Source organism: Schistocerca gregaria, chromosome 3 (assembly GCF_023897955.1).
Source record: "Schistocerca gregaria isolate iqSchGreg1 chromosome 3, iqSchGreg1.2, whole genome shotgun sequence".
Taxonomy (NCBI): domain Eukaryota; kingdom Metazoa; phylum Arthropoda; class Insecta; order Orthoptera; family Acrididae; genus Schistocerca; species Schistocerca gregaria.
The window spans coordinates 794758225-794775169 of NC_064922.1; the positions used below are offsets into that span (position 1 = coordinate 794758225).

At 52.1% G+C, this 16945-nt stretch overlaps 25 non-coding genes across 25 annotated transcripts; all 25 read right to left on the reverse strand.

Annotated features, from left to right (window-relative positions):
• Positions 1–801: 801 nt before the first annotated feature.
• Positions 802–874, reverse strand: Trnam-cau (transfer RNA methionine (anticodon CAU)). The gene has a single exon. It is a non-coding gene; the product is annotated as a tRNA-Met (tRNA).
• Positions 875–1830: 956 nt separating this feature from the next.
• Positions 1831–1912, reverse strand: Trnas-aga (transfer RNA serine (anticodon AGA)). The gene has a single exon. It is a non-coding gene; the product is annotated as a tRNA-Ser (tRNA).
• A 145-nt stretch (positions 1913–2057) lies between these two features.
• Positions 2058–2130, reverse strand: Trnak-uuu (transfer RNA lysine (anticodon UUU)). The gene has a single exon. It is a non-coding gene; the product is annotated as a tRNA-Lys (tRNA).
• Positions 2131–2800: 670 nt separating this feature from the next.
• Trnam-cau (transfer RNA methionine (anticodon CAU)) lies at positions 2801–2873 on the reverse strand. The gene has a single exon. It is a non-coding gene; the product is annotated as a tRNA-Met (tRNA).
• Positions 2874–3829: 956 nt separating this feature from the next.
• Positions 3830–3911, reverse strand: Trnas-aga (transfer RNA serine (anticodon AGA)). The gene has a single exon. It is a non-coding gene; the product is annotated as a tRNA-Ser (tRNA).
• Positions 3912–4056: 145 nt separating this feature from the next.
• Positions 4057–4129, reverse strand: Trnak-uuu (transfer RNA lysine (anticodon UUU)). Its single transcript has one exon. It is a non-coding gene; the product is annotated as a tRNA-Lys (tRNA).
• A 670-nt stretch (positions 4130–4799) lies between these two features.
• Positions 4800–4872, reverse strand: Trnam-cau (transfer RNA methionine (anticodon CAU)). The gene has a single exon. It is a non-coding gene; the product is annotated as a tRNA-Met (tRNA).
• A 956-nt stretch (positions 4873–5828) lies between these two features.
• On the reverse strand, positions 5829–5910 carry Trnas-aga (transfer RNA serine (anticodon AGA)). Its single transcript has one exon. It is a non-coding gene; the product is annotated as a tRNA-Ser (tRNA).
• Positions 5911–6055: 145 nt separating this feature from the next.
• Trnak-uuu (transfer RNA lysine (anticodon UUU)) lies at positions 6056–6128 on the reverse strand. The gene has a single exon. It is a non-coding gene; the product is annotated as a tRNA-Lys (tRNA).
• A 670-nt stretch (positions 6129–6798) lies between these two features.
• Positions 6799–6871, reverse strand: Trnam-cau (transfer RNA methionine (anticodon CAU)). The gene has a single exon. It is a non-coding gene; the product is annotated as a tRNA-Met (tRNA).
• A 956-nt stretch (positions 6872–7827) lies between these two features.
• Trnas-aga (transfer RNA serine (anticodon AGA)) lies at positions 7828–7909 on the reverse strand. Its single transcript has one exon. It is a non-coding gene; the product is annotated as a tRNA-Ser (tRNA).
• A 145-nt stretch (positions 7910–8054) lies between these two features.
• Positions 8055–8127, reverse strand: Trnak-uuu (transfer RNA lysine (anticodon UUU)). The gene has a single exon. It is a non-coding gene; the product is annotated as a tRNA-Lys (tRNA).
• Positions 8128–8797: 670 nt separating this feature from the next.
• Positions 8798–8870, reverse strand: Trnam-cau (transfer RNA methionine (anticodon CAU)). Its single transcript has one exon. It is a non-coding gene; the product is annotated as a tRNA-Met (tRNA).
• A 956-nt stretch (positions 8871–9826) lies between these two features.
• Trnas-aga (transfer RNA serine (anticodon AGA)) lies at positions 9827–9908 on the reverse strand. Its single transcript has one exon. It is a non-coding gene; the product is annotated as a tRNA-Ser (tRNA).
• Positions 9909–10053: 145 nt separating this feature from the next.
• Trnak-uuu (transfer RNA lysine (anticodon UUU)) lies at positions 10054–10126 on the reverse strand. Its single transcript has one exon. It is a non-coding gene; the product is annotated as a tRNA-Lys (tRNA).
• Positions 10127–10796: 670 nt separating this feature from the next.
• Trnam-cau (transfer RNA methionine (anticodon CAU)) lies at positions 10797–10869 on the reverse strand. The gene has a single exon. It is a non-coding gene; the product is annotated as a tRNA-Met (tRNA).
• Positions 10870–11826: 957 nt separating this feature from the next.
• Positions 11827–11908, reverse strand: Trnas-aga (transfer RNA serine (anticodon AGA)). The gene has a single exon. It is a non-coding gene; the product is annotated as a tRNA-Ser (tRNA).
• A 145-nt stretch (positions 11909–12053) lies between these two features.
• On the reverse strand, positions 12054–12126 carry Trnak-uuu (transfer RNA lysine (anticodon UUU)). Its single transcript has one exon. It is a non-coding gene; the product is annotated as a tRNA-Lys (tRNA).
• Positions 12127–12796: 670 nt separating this feature from the next.
• Positions 12797–12869, reverse strand: Trnam-cau (transfer RNA methionine (anticodon CAU)). The gene has a single exon. It is a non-coding gene; the product is annotated as a tRNA-Met (tRNA).
• A 956-nt stretch (positions 12870–13825) lies between these two features.
• Trnas-aga (transfer RNA serine (anticodon AGA)) lies at positions 13826–13907 on the reverse strand. The gene has a single exon. It is a non-coding gene; the product is annotated as a tRNA-Ser (tRNA).
• Positions 13908–14052: 145 nt separating this feature from the next.
• Positions 14053–14125, reverse strand: Trnak-uuu (transfer RNA lysine (anticodon UUU)). Its single transcript has one exon. It is a non-coding gene; the product is annotated as a tRNA-Lys (tRNA).
• A 670-nt stretch (positions 14126–14795) lies between these two features.
• Trnam-cau (transfer RNA methionine (anticodon CAU)) lies at positions 14796–14868 on the reverse strand. Its single transcript has one exon. It is a non-coding gene; the product is annotated as a tRNA-Met (tRNA).
• Positions 14869–15824: 956 nt separating this feature from the next.
• Positions 15825–15906, reverse strand: Trnas-aga (transfer RNA serine (anticodon AGA)). The gene has a single exon. It is a non-coding gene; the product is annotated as a tRNA-Ser (tRNA).
• Positions 15907–16051: 145 nt separating this feature from the next.
• Trnak-uuu (transfer RNA lysine (anticodon UUU)) lies at positions 16052–16124 on the reverse strand. The gene has a single exon. It is a non-coding gene; the product is annotated as a tRNA-Lys (tRNA).
• Positions 16125–16794: 670 nt separating this feature from the next.
• Positions 16795–16867, reverse strand: Trnam-cau (transfer RNA methionine (anticodon CAU)). Its single transcript has one exon. It is a non-coding gene; the product is annotated as a tRNA-Met (tRNA).
• Between the last annotated feature and the right edge of the window lie 78 nt (positions 16868–16945).

Below are 16945 nucleotides of genomic sequence, written 5' to 3' on the forward strand. Positions count from 1 at the left end.
GCTCAAACACTCTGATCGTACGAATCCCGTACCCAGCATGACTAACAGCAACGTCACTCACATTCCCATCAGAATGATTAAACTTCACGCTACCTCCGCAACGATCCACAATGGAACTACATAATTCTGGACTTTTCATCTTCAGATACACAGCATTTGTCACAAACGAGAGATAAACTCCGACAACATCATCACCGTTAATCAATACTTTTTCGATAAACCATGCTTTAATTTCAAATGCCTTAGGTCGAACGAAATTTCGATCGAAAGTAAACTTGATTGTGTCTTTCCTCAAATAATTCGACCTATTCATTCTAGAACTTCATGAATACAAGTGCAACACGAATAGCGGCTTAGCAGCACCACTAACCTCAAACGCAGCGACTCAGCCTGTGTTTACTACAGCCAGACGTCCAGCTCCGCCACACGTCCGTCCCGCTCGGCGGCTGACTCGCAACTAGCCACTAGACCACACAGGACTTGCTCTACAGCGGTGAGATTTACTCCGTCTCTTATTGTATTTTGTGCTGAATCTGGACTCAGTGCTGTTCTCTGCTTGCGATCATATCCGCGCCTACAGACCGGCATGGCGCACAGTTCAAAATTGACTGTCCATTGCTGTGTGCATCGCATTTTGCTTGTAACACGGAGGAGAAATATCAAAGTTGTTACGTCGTCATAATTGGAAGTAAACATTTTGACGCTGAGGCGTGGACTCCGTGTGGATAACGGACAACAGTTAAGTTCGTTTCCTAGCAACAGCAACGCCCTTAATGCAGTCATGATGTGCAGAAAATTGAATGCCCCGGGTGAGGATCGAACTCACGACCTTAAGATTATGAGACTTACGCGCTGCCTACTGCGCTACCGAGGCACGCCGGAGACGACCTCGCAGGAAACTCGGTAAGTCTCACATATTAGAGATAGACAGTTTGCGCTTTCTGAAGAATCTGTTGTCTTGCTACACGTGCTGTCCCGACTCTCTAGATTAAACTGCAGCCGCAGCTATACAGCTATAAGGTCCTGAGGCTGACCCATCTCAAGCGAGCAATCCGCGCGGCAGCATTGTTGCCACAAGAGCAAAATAATGCATCGACCGGGAATCGTGCCGGCATACCTTAAGATTATGAGACTTAGGCGCTGCCTACTGCACTACTGAGTCACAAACCACTCAACTACAGATGCTCGACAAGCTACCCGTGCTTTCCAAGCAGCTGTCGGCAGGGAAACTGGGATTGCCACCCAGCGACGTCGAAAAAGGGGCTAAACTCGCGAAGTCCCCCACTACACTGCCTTAAAACGACCGTTCATCACTATCGTGTGAGTAACCTTGCGTCAGCGGCGACGAGTCTTGCCCAAAGACGTAGCGTGCTTGGAGGCGCTGCCCGAATGCGTGTGGATGCACCCTCCTACCTCGTAATGCGCCTGCAGCTCCTATAGCCGTGGGCCGCCGTCGGCGGGCGGGAAGCCGACACAGCGCGGCGTTGCGAGCAGCGGCAGTGCGGTGGTGTTGTACTGTTGAGCATAGTTGCCTTCCAAGCAGTTGATCCGGGTACGATTCCCGGCCACCGCAAGTGGCGCTAACTTTTCCGTATCATTATGTGGGCTCCTGCTGTTAAATTAAGGTTTTTTTTTTTTCGTCGTTGCACCATCCTGTAGTATGTCCCGACTTGTCCCGACTTTGCTCGGCTGACGCGAAAGCTGACGCTTGGAAATCGCCCTTATCTAAAGGACAGGCACTATAAACGGCTGTGAGAGGTGAGGTGTGGCGAGGTACCAAAACGCGATATTTTCTGCTTCTTCTTCCAAAACAAGAAAAGAAAAATCGGACGCAGTCGGTAGGACTCGAACCTACGCTCCCAGAGAGAATCTGATTTCTAGTCAGACGCCTTAACCACTCGGCCACGACTGCTTGTCCAACAGGTGCCCCTCGAATCGTGAAAAACCCGACCGGTTGCGTCTGCGCAGAATGCCGACAGGAAACGTAAAACCGTGCACTGATTACGACAGGGCTACTATCGCTACGAGACGAGCCATTATGGAAGCGTTAAAATCTTCGCGCGGACAGGGACTCTAACCCTGGACCCTTAGGTTAAAAGCCTAATGCTCTACCGACTGAGCTATCCGGGCTTTCGCTTGTTGTGGTTGGAGCGGTTTCAAGCAACGTGATTAAGTGGAAGGTGTGTGTAGGCTTCTGGCGCTACTGGCGACTGCACCGACTACTCACTGACGCTGGTAGCAGCCCAACAGCGGACCAGTGCCTCTTCTCCCTTTATTCCGGTGCTGACAGTAACTGCATCACGTGCCTGCTTTCCCCGATTGCGTTCGGTTGAAGCCAAGGAAGAAGGGCGACCAACGACAGTTCGAAGACCAAAACATGGAGCGTTGTGTGCGCAAATAGTTCCGTTCCGGTACCGGGAATCGAAGCCGGACCTGTTGAGTGAAAGCCAGGTATCCTAGCCACTAGACCACACAGGACTTGCTCTACAGCGGTGAGATTTACTCCGTCTCTTATTGTATTTTGTGCTGAATCTGGACTCAGTGCTGTTCTCTGCTTGCGATCATATCCGCGCCTACAGACCGGCATGGCGCACAGTTCAAAATTGACTGTCCATTGCTGTGTGCATCGCATTTTGCTTGTAACACGGAGGAGAAATATCAAAGTTGTTACGTCGTCATAATTGGAAGTAAACATTTTGACGCTGAGGCGTGGACTCCGTGTGGATAACGGACAACAGTTAAGTTCGTTTCCTAGCAACAGCAACGCCCTTAATGCAGTCATGATGTGCAGAAAATTGAATGCCCCGGGTGAGGATCGAACTCACGACCTTAAGATTATGAGACTTACGCGCTGCCTACTGCGCTACCGAGGCACGCCGGAGACGACCTCGCAGGAAACTCGGTAAGTCTCACATATTAGAGATAGACAGTTTGCGCTTTCTGAAGAATCTGTTGTCTTGCTACACGTGCTGTCCCGACTCTCTAGATTAAACTGCAGCCGCAGCTATACAGCTATAAGGTCCTGAGGCTGACCCATCTCAAGCGAGCAATCCGCGCGGCAGCATTGTTGCCACAAGAGCAAAATAATGCATCGACCGGGAATCGTGCCGGCATACCTTAAGATTATGAGACTTAGGCGCTGCCTACTGCACTACTGAGTCAGAAACCACTCAACTACAGATGCTCGACAAGCTACCCGTGCTTTCCAAGCAGCTGTCGGCAGGGAAACTGGGATTGCCACCCAGCGACGTCGAAAAAGGGGCTAAACTCGCGAAGTCCCCCACTACACTGCCTTAAAACGACCGTTCATCACTATCGTGTGAGTAACCTTGCGTCAGCGGCGACGAGTCTTGCCCAAAGACGTAGCGTGCTTGGAGGCGCTGCCCGAATGTGTGTGGATGCACCCTCCTACCTCGTAATGCGCCTGCAGCTCCTATAGCCGTGGGCCGCCGTCGGCGGGCGGGAAGCCGACACAGCGCGGCGTTGCGAGCAGCGGCAGTGCGGTGGTGTTGTACTGTTGAGCATAGTTGCCTTCCAAGCAGTTGATCCGGGTACGATTCCCGGCCACCGCAAGTGGCGCTAACTTTTCCGTATCATTATGTGGGCTCCTGCTGTTAAATTAAGGTTTTTTTTTTTTCGTCGTTGCACCATCCTGTAGTATGTCCCGACTTGTCCCGACTTTGCTCGGCTGACGCGAAAGCTGACGCTTGGAAATCGCCCTTATCTAAAGGACAGGCACTATAAACGGCTGTGAGAGGTGAGGTGTGGCGAGGTACCAAAACGCGATATTTTCTGCTTCTTCTTCCAAAACAAGAAAAGAAAAATCGGACGCAGTCGGTAGGACTCGAACCTACGCTCCCAGAGAGAATCTGATTTCTAGTCAGACGCCTTAACCACTCGGCCACGACTGCTTGTCCAACAGGTGCCCCTCGAATCGTGAAAAACCCGACCGGTTGCGTCTGCGCAGAATGCCGACAGGAAACGTAAAACCGTGCACTGATTACGACAGGGCTACTATCGCTACGAGACGAGCCATTATGGAAGCGTTAAAATCTTCGCGCGGACAGGGACTCGAACCCTGGACCCTTAGGTTAAAAGCCTAATGCTCTACCGACTGAGCTATCCGGGCTTTCGCTTGTTGTGGTTGGAGCGGTTTCAAGCAACGTGATTAAGTGGAAGGTGTGTGTAGGCTTCTGGCGCTACTGGCGACTGCACCGACTACTCACTGACGCTGGTAGCAGCCCAACAGCGGACCAGTGCCTCTTCTCCCTTTATTCCGGTGCTGACAGTAACTGCATCACGTGCCTGCTTTCCCCGATTGCGTTCGGTTGAAGCCAAGGAAGAAGGGCGACCAACGACAGTTCGAAGACCAAAACATGGAGCGTTGTGTGCGCAAATAGTTCCGTTCCGGTACCGGGAATCGAAGCCGGACCTGTTGAGTGAAAGCCAGGTATCCTAGCCACTAGACCACACAGGACTTGCTCTACAGCGGTGAGATTTACTCCGTCTCTTATTGTATTTTGTGCTGAATCTGGACTCAGTGCTGTTCTCTGCTTGCGATCATATCCGCGCCTACAGACCGGCATGGCGCACAGTTCAAAATTGACTGTCCATTGCTGTGTGCATCGCATTTTGCTTGTAACACGGAGGAGAAATATCAAAGTTGTTACGTCGTCATAATTGGAAGTAAACATTTTGACGCTGAGGCGTGGACTCCGTGTGGATAACGGACAACAGTTAAGTTCGTTTCCTAGCAACAGCAACGCCCTTAATGCAGTCATGATGTGCAGAAAATTGAATGCCCCGGGTGAGGATCGAACTCACGACCTTAAGATTATGAGACTTACGCGCTGCCTACTGCGCTACCGAGGCACGCCGGAGACGACCTCGCAGGAAACTCGGTAAGTCTCACATATTAGAGATAGACAGTTTGCGCTTTCTGAAGAATCTGTTGTCTTGCTACACGTGCTGTCCCGACTCTCTAGATTAAACTGCAGCCGCAGCTATACAGCTATAAGGTCCTGAGGCTGACCCATCTCAAGCGAGCAATCCGCGCGGCAGCATTGTTGCCACAAGAGCAAAATAATGCATCGACCGGGAATCGTGCCGGCATACCTTAAGATTATGAGACTTAGGCGCTGCCTACTGCACTACTGAGTCACAAACCACTCAACTACAGATGCTCGACAAGCTACCCGTGCTTTCCAAGCAGCTGTCGGCAGGGAAACTGGGATTGCCACCCAGCGACGTCGAAAAAGGGGCTAAACTCGCGAAGTCCCCCACTACACTGCCTTAAAACGACCGTTCATCACTATCGTGTGAGTAACCTTGCGTCAGCGGCGACGAGTCTTGCCCAAAGACGTAGCGTGCTTGGAGGCGCTGCCCGAATGCGTGTGGATGCACCCTCCTACCTCGTAATGCGCCTGCAGCTCCTATAGCCGTGGGCCGCCGTCGGCGGGCGGGAAGCCGACACAGCGCGGCGTTGCGAGCAGCGGCAGTGCGGTGGTGTTGTACTGTTGAGCATAGTTGCCTTCCAAGCAGTTGATCCGGGTACGATTCCCGGCCACCGCAAGTGGCGCTAACTTTTCCGTATCATTATGTGGGCTCCTGCTGTTAAATTAAGGTTTTTTTTTTTTCGTCGTTGCACCATCCTGTAGTATGTCCCGACTTGTCCCGACTTTGCTCGGCTGACGCGAAAGCTGACGCTTGGAAATCGCCCTTATCTAAAGGACAGGCACTATAAACGGCTGTGAGAGGTGAGGTGTGGCGAGGTACCAAAACGCGATATTTTCTGCTTCTTCTTCCAAAACAAGAAAAGAAAAATCGGACGCAGTCGGTAGGACTCGAACCTACGCTCCCAGAGAGAATCTGATTTCTAGTCAGACGCCTTAACCACTCGGCCACGACTGCTTGTCCAACAGGTGCCCCTCGAATCGTGAAAAACCCGACCGGTTGCGTCTGCGCAGAATGCCGACAGGAAACGTAAAACCGTGCACTGATTACGACAGGGCTACTATCGCTACGAGACGAGCCATTATGGAAGCGTTAAAATCTTCGCGCGGACAGGGACTCGAACCCTGGACCCTTAGGTTAAAAGCCTAATGCTCTACCGACTGAGCTATCCGGGCTTTCGCTTGTTGTGGTTGGAGCGGTTTCAAGCAACGTGATTAAGTGGAAGGTGTGTGTAGGCTTCTGGCGCTACTGGCGACTGCACCGACTACTCACTGACGCTGGTAGCAGCCCAACAGCGGACCAGTGCCTCTTCTCCCTTTATTCCGGTGCTGACAGTAACTGCATCACGTGCCTGCTTTCCCCGATTGCGTTCGGTTGAAGCCAAGGAAGAAGGGCGACCAACGACAGTTCGAAGACCAAAACATGGAGCGTTGTGTGCGCAAATAGTTCCGTTCCGGTACCGGGAATCGAAGCCGGACCTGTTGAGTGAAAGCCAGGTATCCTAGCCACTAGACCACACAGGACTTGCTCTACAGCGGTGAGATTTACTCCGTCTCTTATTGTATTTTGTGCTGAATCTGGACTCAGTGCTGTTCTCTGCTTGCGATCATATCCGCGCCTACAGACCGGCATGGCGCACAGTTCAAAATTGACTGTCCATTGCTGTGTGCATCGCATTTTGCTTGTAACACGGAGGAGAAATATCAAAGTTGTTACGTCGTCATAATTGGAAGTAAACATTTTGACGCTGAGGCGTGGACTCCGTGTGGATAACGGACAACAGTTAAGTTCGTTTCCTAGCAACAGCAACGCCCTTAATGCAGTCATGATGTGCAGAAAATTGAATGCCCCGGGTGAGGATCGAACTCACGACCTTAAGATTATGAGACTTACGCGCTGCCTACTGCGCTACCGAGCCACGCCGGAGACGACCTCGCAGGAAACTCGGTAAGTCTCACATATTAGAGATAGACAGTTTGCGCTTTCTGAAGAATCTGTTGTCTTGCTACACGTGCTGTCCCGACTCTCTAGATTAAACTGCAGCCGCAGCTATACAGCTATAAGGTCCTGAGGCTGACCCATCTCAAGCGAGCAATCCGCGCGGCAGCATTGTTGCCACAAGAGCAAAATAATGCATCGACCGGGAATCGTGCCGGCATACCTTAAGATTATGAGACTTAGGCGCTGCCTACTGCACTACTGAGTCACAAACCACTCAACTACAGATGCTCGACAAGCTACCCGTGCTTTCCAAGCAGCTGTCGGCAGGGAAACTGGGATTGCCACCCAGCGACGTCGAAAAAGGGGCTAAACTCGCGAAGTCCCCCACTACACTGCCTTAAAACGACCGTTCATCACTATCGTGTGAGTAACCTTGCGTCAGCGGCGACGAGTCTTGCCCAAAGACGTAGCGTGCTTGGAGGCGCTGCCCGAATGCGTGTGGATGCACCCTCCTACCTCGTAATGCGCCTGCAGCTCCTATAGCCGTGGGCCGCCGTCGGCGGGCGGGAAGCCGACACAGCGCGGCGTTGCGAGCAGCGGCAGTGCGGTGGTGTTGTACTGTTGAGCATAGTTGCCTTCCAAGCAGTTGATCCGGGTACGATTCCCGGCCACCGCAAGTGGCGCTAACTTTTCCGTATCATTATGTGGGCTCCTGCTGTTAAATTAAGGTTTTTTTTTTTTCGTCGTTGCACCATCCTGTAGTATGTCCCGACTTGTCCCGACTTTGCTCGGCTGACGCGAAAGCTGACGCTTGGAAATCGCCCTTATCTAAAGGACAGGCACTATAAACGGCTGTGAGAGGTGAGGTGTGGCGAGGTACCAAAACGCGATATTTTCTGCTTCTTCTTCCAAAACAAGAAAAGAAAAATCGGACGCAGTCGGTAGGACTCGAACCTACGCTCCCAGAGAGAATCTGATTTCTAGTCAGACGCCTTAACCACTCGGCCACGACTGCTTGTCCAACAGGTGCCCCTCGAATCGTGAAAAACCCGACCGGTTGCGTCTGCGCAGAATGCCGACAGGAAACGTAAAACCGTGCACTGATTACGACAGGGCTACTATCGCTACGAGACGAGCCATTATGGAAGCGTTAAAATCTTCGCGCGGACAGGGACTCGAACCCTGGACCCTTAGGTTAAAAGCCTAATGCTCTACCGACTGAGCTATCCGGGCTTTCGCTTGTTGTGGTTGGAGCGGTTTCAAGCAACGTGATTAAGTGGAAGGTGTGTGTAGGCTTCTGGCGCTACTGGCGACTGCACCGACTACTCACTGACGCTGGTAGCAGCCCAACAGCGGACCAGTGCCTCTTCTCCCTTTATTCCGGTGCTGACAGTAACTGCATCACGTGCCTGCTTTCCCCGATTGCGTTCGGTTGAAGCCAAGGAAGAAGGGCGACCAACGACAGTTCGAAGACCAAAACATGGAGCGTTGTGTGCGCAAATAGTTCCGTTCCGGTACCGGGAATCGAAGCCGGACCTGTTGAGTGAAAGCCAGGTATCCTAGCCACTAGACCACACAGGACTTGCTCTACAGCGGTGAGATTTACTCCGTCTCTTATTGTATTTTGTGCTGAATCTGGACTCAGTGCTGTTCTCTGCTTGCGATCATATCCGCGCCTACAGACCGGCATGGCGCACAGTTCAAAATTGACTGTCCATTGCTGTGTGCATCGCATTTTGCTTGTAACACGGAGGAGAAATATCAAAGTTGTTACGTCGTCATAATTGGAAGTAAACATTTTGACGCTGAGGCGTGGACTCCGTGTGGATAACGGACAACAGTTAAGTTCGTTTCCTAGCAACAGCAACGCCCTTAATGCAGTCATGATGTGCAGAAAATTGAATGCCCCGGGTGAGGATCGAACTCACGACCTTAAGATTATGAGACTTACGCGCTGCCTACTGCGCTACCGAGGCACGCCGGAGACGACCTCGCAGGAAACTCGGTAAGTCTCACATATTAGAGATAGACAGTTTGCGCTTTCTGAAGAATCTGTTGTCTTGCTACACGTGCTGTCCCGACTCTCTAGATTAAACTGCAGCCGCAGCTATACAGCTATAAGGTCCTGAGGCTGACCCATCTCAAGCGAGCAATCCGCGCGGCAGCATTGTTGCCACAAGAGCAAAATAATGCATCGACCGGGAATCGTGCCGGCATACCTTAAGATTATGAGACTTAGGCGCTGCCTACTGCACTACTGAGTCAGAAACCACTCAACTACAGATGCTCGACAAGCTACCCGTGCTTTCCAAGCAGCTGTCGGCAGGGAAACTGGGATTGCCACCCAGCGACGTCGAAAAAGGGGCTAAACTCGCGAAGTCCCCCACTACACTGCCTTAAAACGACCGTTCATCACTATCGTGTGAGTAACCTTGCGTCAGAGGCGACGAGTCTTGCCCAAAGACGTAGCGTGCTTGGAGGCGCTGCCCGAATGCGTGTGGATGCACCCTCCTACCTCGTAATGCGCCTGCAGCTCCTATAGCCGTGGGCCGCCGTCGGCGGGCGGGAAGCCGACACAGCGCGGCGTTGCGAGCAGCGGCAGTGCGGTGGTGTTGTACTGTTGAGCATAGTTGCCTTCCAAGCAGTTGATCCGGGTACGATTCCCGGCCACCGCAAGTGGCGCTAACTTTTCCGTATCATTATGTGGGCTCCTGCTGTTAAATTAAGGTTTTTTTTTTTTCGTCGTTGCACCATCCTGTAGTATGTCCCGACTTGTCCCGACTTTGCTCGGCTGACGCGAAAGCTGACGCTTGGAAATCGCCCTTATCTAAAGGACAGGCACTATAAACGGCTGTGAGAGGTGAGGTGTGGCGAGGTACCAAAACGCGATATTTTCTGCTTCTTCTTCCAAAACAAGAAAAGAAAAATCGGACGCAGTCGGTAGGACTCGAACCTACGCTCCCAGAGAGAATCTGATTTCTAGTCAGACGCCTTAACCACTCGGCCACGACTGCTTGTCCAACAGGTGCCCCTCGAATCGTGAAAAACCCGACCGGTTGCGTCTGCGCAGAATGCCGACAGGAAACGTAAAACCGTGCACTGATTACGACAGGGCTACTATCGCTACGAGACGAGCCATTATGGAAGCGTTAAAATCTTCGCGCGGACAGGGACTCGAACCCTGGACCCTTAGGTTAAAAGCCTAATGCTCTACCGACTGAGCTATCCGGGCTTTCGCTTGTTGTGGTTGGAGCGGTTTCAAGCAACGTGATTAAGTGGAAGGTGTGTGTAGGCTTCTGGCGCTACTGGCGACTGCACCGACTACTCACTGACGCTGGTAGCAGCCCAACAGCGGACCAGTGCCTCTTCTCCCTTTATTCCGGTGCTGACAGTAACTGCATCACGTGCCTGCTTTCCCCGATTGCGTTCGGTTGAAGCCAAGGAAGAAGGGCGACCAACGACAGTTCGAAGACCAAAACATGGAGCGTTGTGTGCGCAAATAGTTCCGTTCCGGTACCGGGAATCGAAGCCGGACCTGTTGAGTGAAAGCCAGGTATCCTAGCCACTAGACCACACAGGACTTGCTCTACAGCGGTGAGATTTACTCCGTCTCTTATTGTATTTTGTGCTGAATCTGGACTCAGTGCTGTTCTCTGCTTGCGATCATATCCGCGCCTACAGACCGGCATGGCGCACAGTTCAAAATTGACTGTCCATTGCTGTGTGCATCGCATTTTGCTTGTAACACGGAGGAGAAATATCAAAGTTGTTACGTCGTCATAATTGGAAGTAAACATTTTGACGCTGAGGCGTGGACTCCGTGTGGATAACGGACAACAGTTAAGTTCGTTTCCTAGCAACAGCAACGCCCTTAATGCAGTCATGATGTGCAGAAAATTGAATGCCCCGGGTGAGGATCGAACTCACGACCTTAAGATTATGAGACTTACGCGCTGCCTACTGCGCTACCGAGGCACGCCGGAGACGACCTCGCAGGAAACTCGGTAAGTCTCACATATTAGAGATAGACAGTTTGCGCTTTCTGAAGAATCTGTTGTCTTGCTACACGTGCTGTCCCGACTCTCTAGATTAAACTGCAGCCGCAGCTATACAGCTATAAGGTCCTGAGGCTGACCCATCTCAAGCGAGCAATCCGCGCGGCAGCATTGTTGCCACAAGAGCAAAATAATGCATCGACCGGGAATCGTGCCGGCATACCTTAAGATTATGAGACTTAGGCGCTGCCTACTGCACTACTGAGTCACAAACCACTCAACTACAGATGCTCGACAAGCTACCCGTGCTTTCCAAGCAGCTGTCGGCAGGGAAACTGGGATTGCCACCCAGCGACGTCGAAAAAGGGGCTAAACTCGCGAAGTCCCCCACTACACTGCCTTAAAACGACCGTTCATCACTATCGTGTGAGTAACCTTGCGTCAGCGGCGACGAGTCTTGCCCAAAGACGTAGCGTGCTTGGAGGCGCTGCCCGAATGCGTGTGGATGCACCCTCCTACCTCGTAATGCGCCTGCAGCTCCTATAGCCGTGGGCCGCCGTCGGCGGGCGGGAAGCCGACACAGCGCGGCGTTGCGAGCAGCGGCAGTGCGGTGGTGTTGTACTGTTGAGCATAGTTGCCTTCCAAGCAGTTGATCCGGGTACGATTCCCGGCCACCGCAAGTGGCGCTAACTTTTGCGTATCATTATGTGGGCTCCTGCTGTTAAATTAAGGTTTTTTTTTTTTTCGTCGTTGCACCATCCTGTAGTATGTCCCGACTTGTCCCGACTTTGCTCGGCTGACGCGAAAGCTGACGCTTGGAAATCGCCCTTATCTAAAGGACAGGCACTATAAACGGCTGTGAGAGGTGAGGTGTGGCGAGGTACCAAAACGCGATATTTTCTGCTTCTTCTTCCAAAACAAGAAAAGAAAAATCGGACGCAGTCGGTAGGACTCGAACCTACGCTCCCAGAGAGAATCTGATTTCTAGTCAGACGCCTTAACCACTCGGCCACGACTGCTTGTCCAACAGGTGCCCCTCGAATCGTGAAAAACCCGACCGGTTGCGTCTGCGCAGAATGCCGACAGGAAACGTAAAACCGTGCACTGATTACGACAGGGCTACTATCGCTACGAGACGAGCCATTATGGAAGCGTTAAAATCTTCGCGCGGACAGGGACTCGAACCCTGGACCCTTAGGTTAAAAGCCTAATGCTCTACCGACTGAGCTATCCGGGCTTTCGCTTGTTGTGGTTGGAGCGGTTTCAAGCAACGTGATTAAGTGGAAGGTGTGTGTAGGCTTCTGGCGCTACTGGCGACTGCACCGACTACTCACTGACGCTGGTAGCAGCCCAACAGCGGACCAGTGCCTCTTCTCCCTTTATTCCGGTGCTGACAGTAACTGCATCACGTGCCTGCTTTCCCCGATTGCGTTCGGTTGAAGCCAAGGAAGAAGGGCGACCAACGACAGTTCGAAGACCAAAACATGGAGCGTTGTGTGCGCAAATAGTTCCGTTCCGGTACCGGGAATCGAAGCCGGACCTGTTGAGTGAAAGCCAGGTATCCTAGCCACTAGACCACACAGGACTTGCTCTACAGCGGTGAGATTTACTCCGTCTCTTATTGTATTTTGTGCTGAATCTGGACTCAGTGCTGTTCTCTGCTTGCGATCATATCCGCGCCTACAGACCGGCATGGCGCACAGTTCAAAATTGACTGTCCATTGCTGTGTGCATCGCATTTTGCTTGTAACACGGAGGAGAAATATCAAAGTTGTTACGTCGTCATAATTGGAAGTAAACATTTTGACGCTGAGGCGTGGACTCCGTGTGGATAACGGACAACAGTTAAGTTCGTTTCCTAGCAACAGCAACGCCCTTAATGCAGTCATGATGTGCAGAAAATTGAATGCCCCGGGTGAGGATCGAACTCACGACCTTAAGATTATGAGACTTACGCGCTGCCTACTGCGCTACCGAGGCACGCCGGAGACGACCTCGCAGGAAACTCGGTAAGTCTCACATATTAGAGATAGACAGTTTGCGCTTTCTGAAGAATCTGTTGTCTTGCTACACGTGCTGTCCCGACTCTCTAGATTAAACTGCAGCCGCAGCTATACAGCTATAAGGTCCTGAGGCTGACCCATCTCAAGCGAGCAATCCGCGCGGCAGCATTGTTGCCACAAGAGCAAAATAATGCATCGACCGGGAATCGTGCCGGCATACCTTAAGATTATGAGACTTAGGCGCTGCCTACTGCACTACTGAGTCACAAACCACTCAACTACAGATGCTCGACAAGCTACCCGTGCTTTCCAAGCAGCTGTCGGCAGGGAAACTGGGATTGCCACCCAGCGACGTCGAAAAAGGGGCTAAACTCGCGAAGTCCCCCACTACACTGCCTTAAAACGACCGTTCATCACTATCGTGTGAGTAACCTTGCGTCAGCGGCGACGAGTCTTGCCCAAAGACGTAGCGTGCTTGGAGGCGCTGCCCGAATGCGTGTGGATGCACCCTCCTACCTCGTAATGCGCCTGCAGCTCCTATAGCCGTGGGCCGCCGTCGGCGGGCGGGAAGCCGACACAGCGCGGCGTTGCGAGCAGCGGCAGTGCGGTGGTGTTGTACTGTTGAGCATAGTTGCCTTCCAAGCAGTTGATCCGGGTACGATTCCCGGCCACCGCAAGTGGCGCTAACTTTTCCGTATCATTATGTGGGCTCCTGCTGTTAAATTAAGGTTGTTTTTTTTTCGTCGTTGCACCATCCTGTAGTATGTCCCGACTTGTCCCGACTTTGCTCGGCTGACGCGAAAGCTGACGCTTGGAAATCGCCCTTATCTAAAGGACAGGCACTATAAACGGCTGTGAGAGGTGAGGTGTGGCGAGGTACCAAAACGCGATATTTTCTGCTTCTTCTTCCAAAACAAGAAAAGAAAAATCGGACGCAGTCGGTAGGACTCGAACCTACGCTCCCAGAGGGAATCTGATTTCTAGTCAGACGCCTTAACCACTCGGCCACGACTGCTTGTCCAACAGGTGCCCCTCGAATCGTGAAAAACCCGACCGGTTGCGTCTGCGCAGAATGCCGACAGGAAACGTAAAACCGTGCACTGATTACGACAGGGCTACTATCGCTACGAGACGAGCCATTATGGAAGCGTTAAAATCTTCGCGCGGACAGGGACTCGAACCCTGGACCCTTAGGTTAAAAGCCTAATGCTCTACCGACTGAGCTATCCGGGCTTTCGCTTGTTGTGGTTGGAGCGGTTTCAAGCAACGTGATTAAGTGGAAGGTGTGTGTAGGCTTCTGGCGCTACTGGCGACTGCACCGACTACTCACTGACGCTGGTAGCAGCCCAACAGCGGACCAGTGCCTCTTCTCCCTTTATTCCGGTGCTGACAGTAACTGCATCACGTGCCTGCTTTCCCCGATTGCGTTCGGTTGAAGCCAAGGAAGAAGGGCGACCAACGACAGTTCGAAGACCAAAACATGGAGCGTTGTGTGCGCAAATAGTTCCGTTCCGGTACCGGGAATCGAAGCCGGACCTGTTGAGTGAAAGCCAGGTATCCTAGCCACTAGACCACACAGGACTTGCTCTACAGCGGTGAGATTTACTCCGTCTCTTATTGTATTTTGTGCTGAATCTGGACTCAGTGCTGTTCTCTGTTTGCGATCATATCCGCGCCTACAGACCGGCATGGCGCACAGTTCAAAATTGACTGTCCATTGCTGTGTGCATCGCATTTTGCTTGTAACACGGAGGAGAAATATCAAAGTTGTTACGTCGTCATAATTGGAAGTAAACATTTTGACGCTGAGGCGTGGACTCCGTGTGGATAACGGACAACAGTTAAGTTCGTTTCCTAGCAACAGCAACGCCCTTAATGCAGTCATGATGTGCAGAAAATTGAATGCCCCGGGTGAGGATCGAACTCACGACCTTAAGATTATGAGACTTACGCGCTGCCTACTGCGCTACCGAGGCACGCCGGAGACGACCTCGCAGGAAACTCGGTAAGTCTCACATATTAGAGATAGACAGTTTGCGCTTTCTGAAGAATCTGTTGTCTTGCTACACGTGCTGTCCCGACTCTCTAGATTAAACTGCAGCCGCAGCTATACAGCTATAAGGTCCTGAGGCTGACCCATCTCAAGCGAGCAATCCGCGCGGCAGCATTGTTGCCACAAGAGCAAAATAATGCATCGACCGGGAATCGTGCCGGCATACCTTAAGATTATGAGACTTAGGCGCTGCCTACTGCACTACTGAGTCACAAACCACTCAACTACAGATGCTCGACAAGCTACCCGTGCTTTCCAAGCAGCTGTCGGCAGGGAAACTGGGATTGCCACCCAGCGACGTCGAAAAAGGGGCTAAACTCGCGAAGTCCCCCACTACACTGCCTTAAAACGACCGTTCATCACTATCGTGTGAGTAACCTTGCGTCAGCGGCGACGAGTCTTGCCCAAAGACGTAGCGTGCTTGGAGGCGCTGCCCGAATGCGTGTGGATGCACCCTCCTACCTCGTAATGCGCCTGCAGCTCCTATAGCCGTGGGCCGCCGTCGGCGGGCGGGAAGCCGACACAGCGCGGCGTTGCGAGCAGCGGCAGTGCGGTGGTGTTGTACTGTTGAGCATAGTTGCCTTCCAAGCAGTTGACCCGGGTACGATTCCCGGCCACCGCAAGTGGCGCTAACTTTTGCGTATCATTATGTGGGCTCCTGCTGTTAAATTAAGGTTTTTTTTTTTTCGTCGTTGCACCATCCTGTAGTATGTCCCGACTTGTCCCGACTTTGCTCGGCTGACGCGAAAGCTGACGCTTGGAAATCGCCCTTATCTAAAGGACAGGCACTATAAACGGCTGTGAGAGGTGAGGTGTGGCGAGGTACCAAAACGAGTTATTTTCTGCTTCTTCTTCCAAAACAAGAAAAGAAAAATCGGACGCAGTCGGTAGGACTCGAACCTACGCTCCCAGAGGGAATCTGTTTTCTAGTCAGACGCCTTAACCACTCGGCCACGACTGCTTGTCCAACAGGTGCCCCTCGAATCGTGAAAAACCCGACCGGTTGCGTCTGCGCAGAATGCCGACAGGAAACGTAAAACCGTGCACTGATTACGACAGGGCTACTATCGCTACGAGACGAGCCATTATGGAAGCGTTAAAATCTTCGCGCGGACAGGGACTCGAACCCTGGACCCTTAGGTTAAAAGCCTAATGCTCTACCGACTGAGCTATCCGGGCTTTCGCTTGTTGTGGTTGGAGCGGTTTCAAGCAACGTGATTAAGTGGAAGGTGTGTGTAGGCTTCTGGCGCTACTGGCGACTGCACCGACTACTCACTGACGCTGGTAGCAGCCCAACAGCGGACCAGTGCCTCTTCTCCCTTTATTCCGGTGCTGACAGTAACTGCATCACGTGCCTGCTTTCCCCGATTGCGTTCGGTTGAAGCCAAGGAAGAAGGGCGACCAACGACAGTTCGAAGACCAAAACATGGAGCGTTGTGTGCGCAAATAGTTCCGTTCCGGTACCGGGAATCGAAGCCGGACCTGTTGAGTGAAAGCCAGGTATCCTAGCCACTAGACCACACAGGACTTGCTCTACAGCGGTGAGATTTACTCCGTCTCTTATTGTATTTTGTGCTGAATCTGGACTCAGTGCTGTTCTCTGCTTGCGATCATATCCGCGCCTACAGACCGGCATGGCGCACAGTTCAAAATTGACTGTCCATTGCTGTGTGCATCGCATTTTGCTTGTAACACGGAGGAGAAATATCAAAGTTGTTACGTCGTCATAATTGGAAGTAAACATTTTGACGCTGAGGCGTGGACTCCGTGTGGATAACGGACAACAGTTAAGTTCGTTTCCTAGCAACAGCAACGCCCTTAATGCAGTCATGATGTGCAGAAAATTGAATGCCCCGGGTGAGGATCGAACTCACGACCTTAAGATTATGAGACTTACGCGCTGCCTACTGCGCTACCGAGCCACGCTGGAGACGACCTCGCAGGAAACTCGGTAAGTCTCACATATTAGAGATAGACAGTTTGCGCTTTCTGAAGAATCT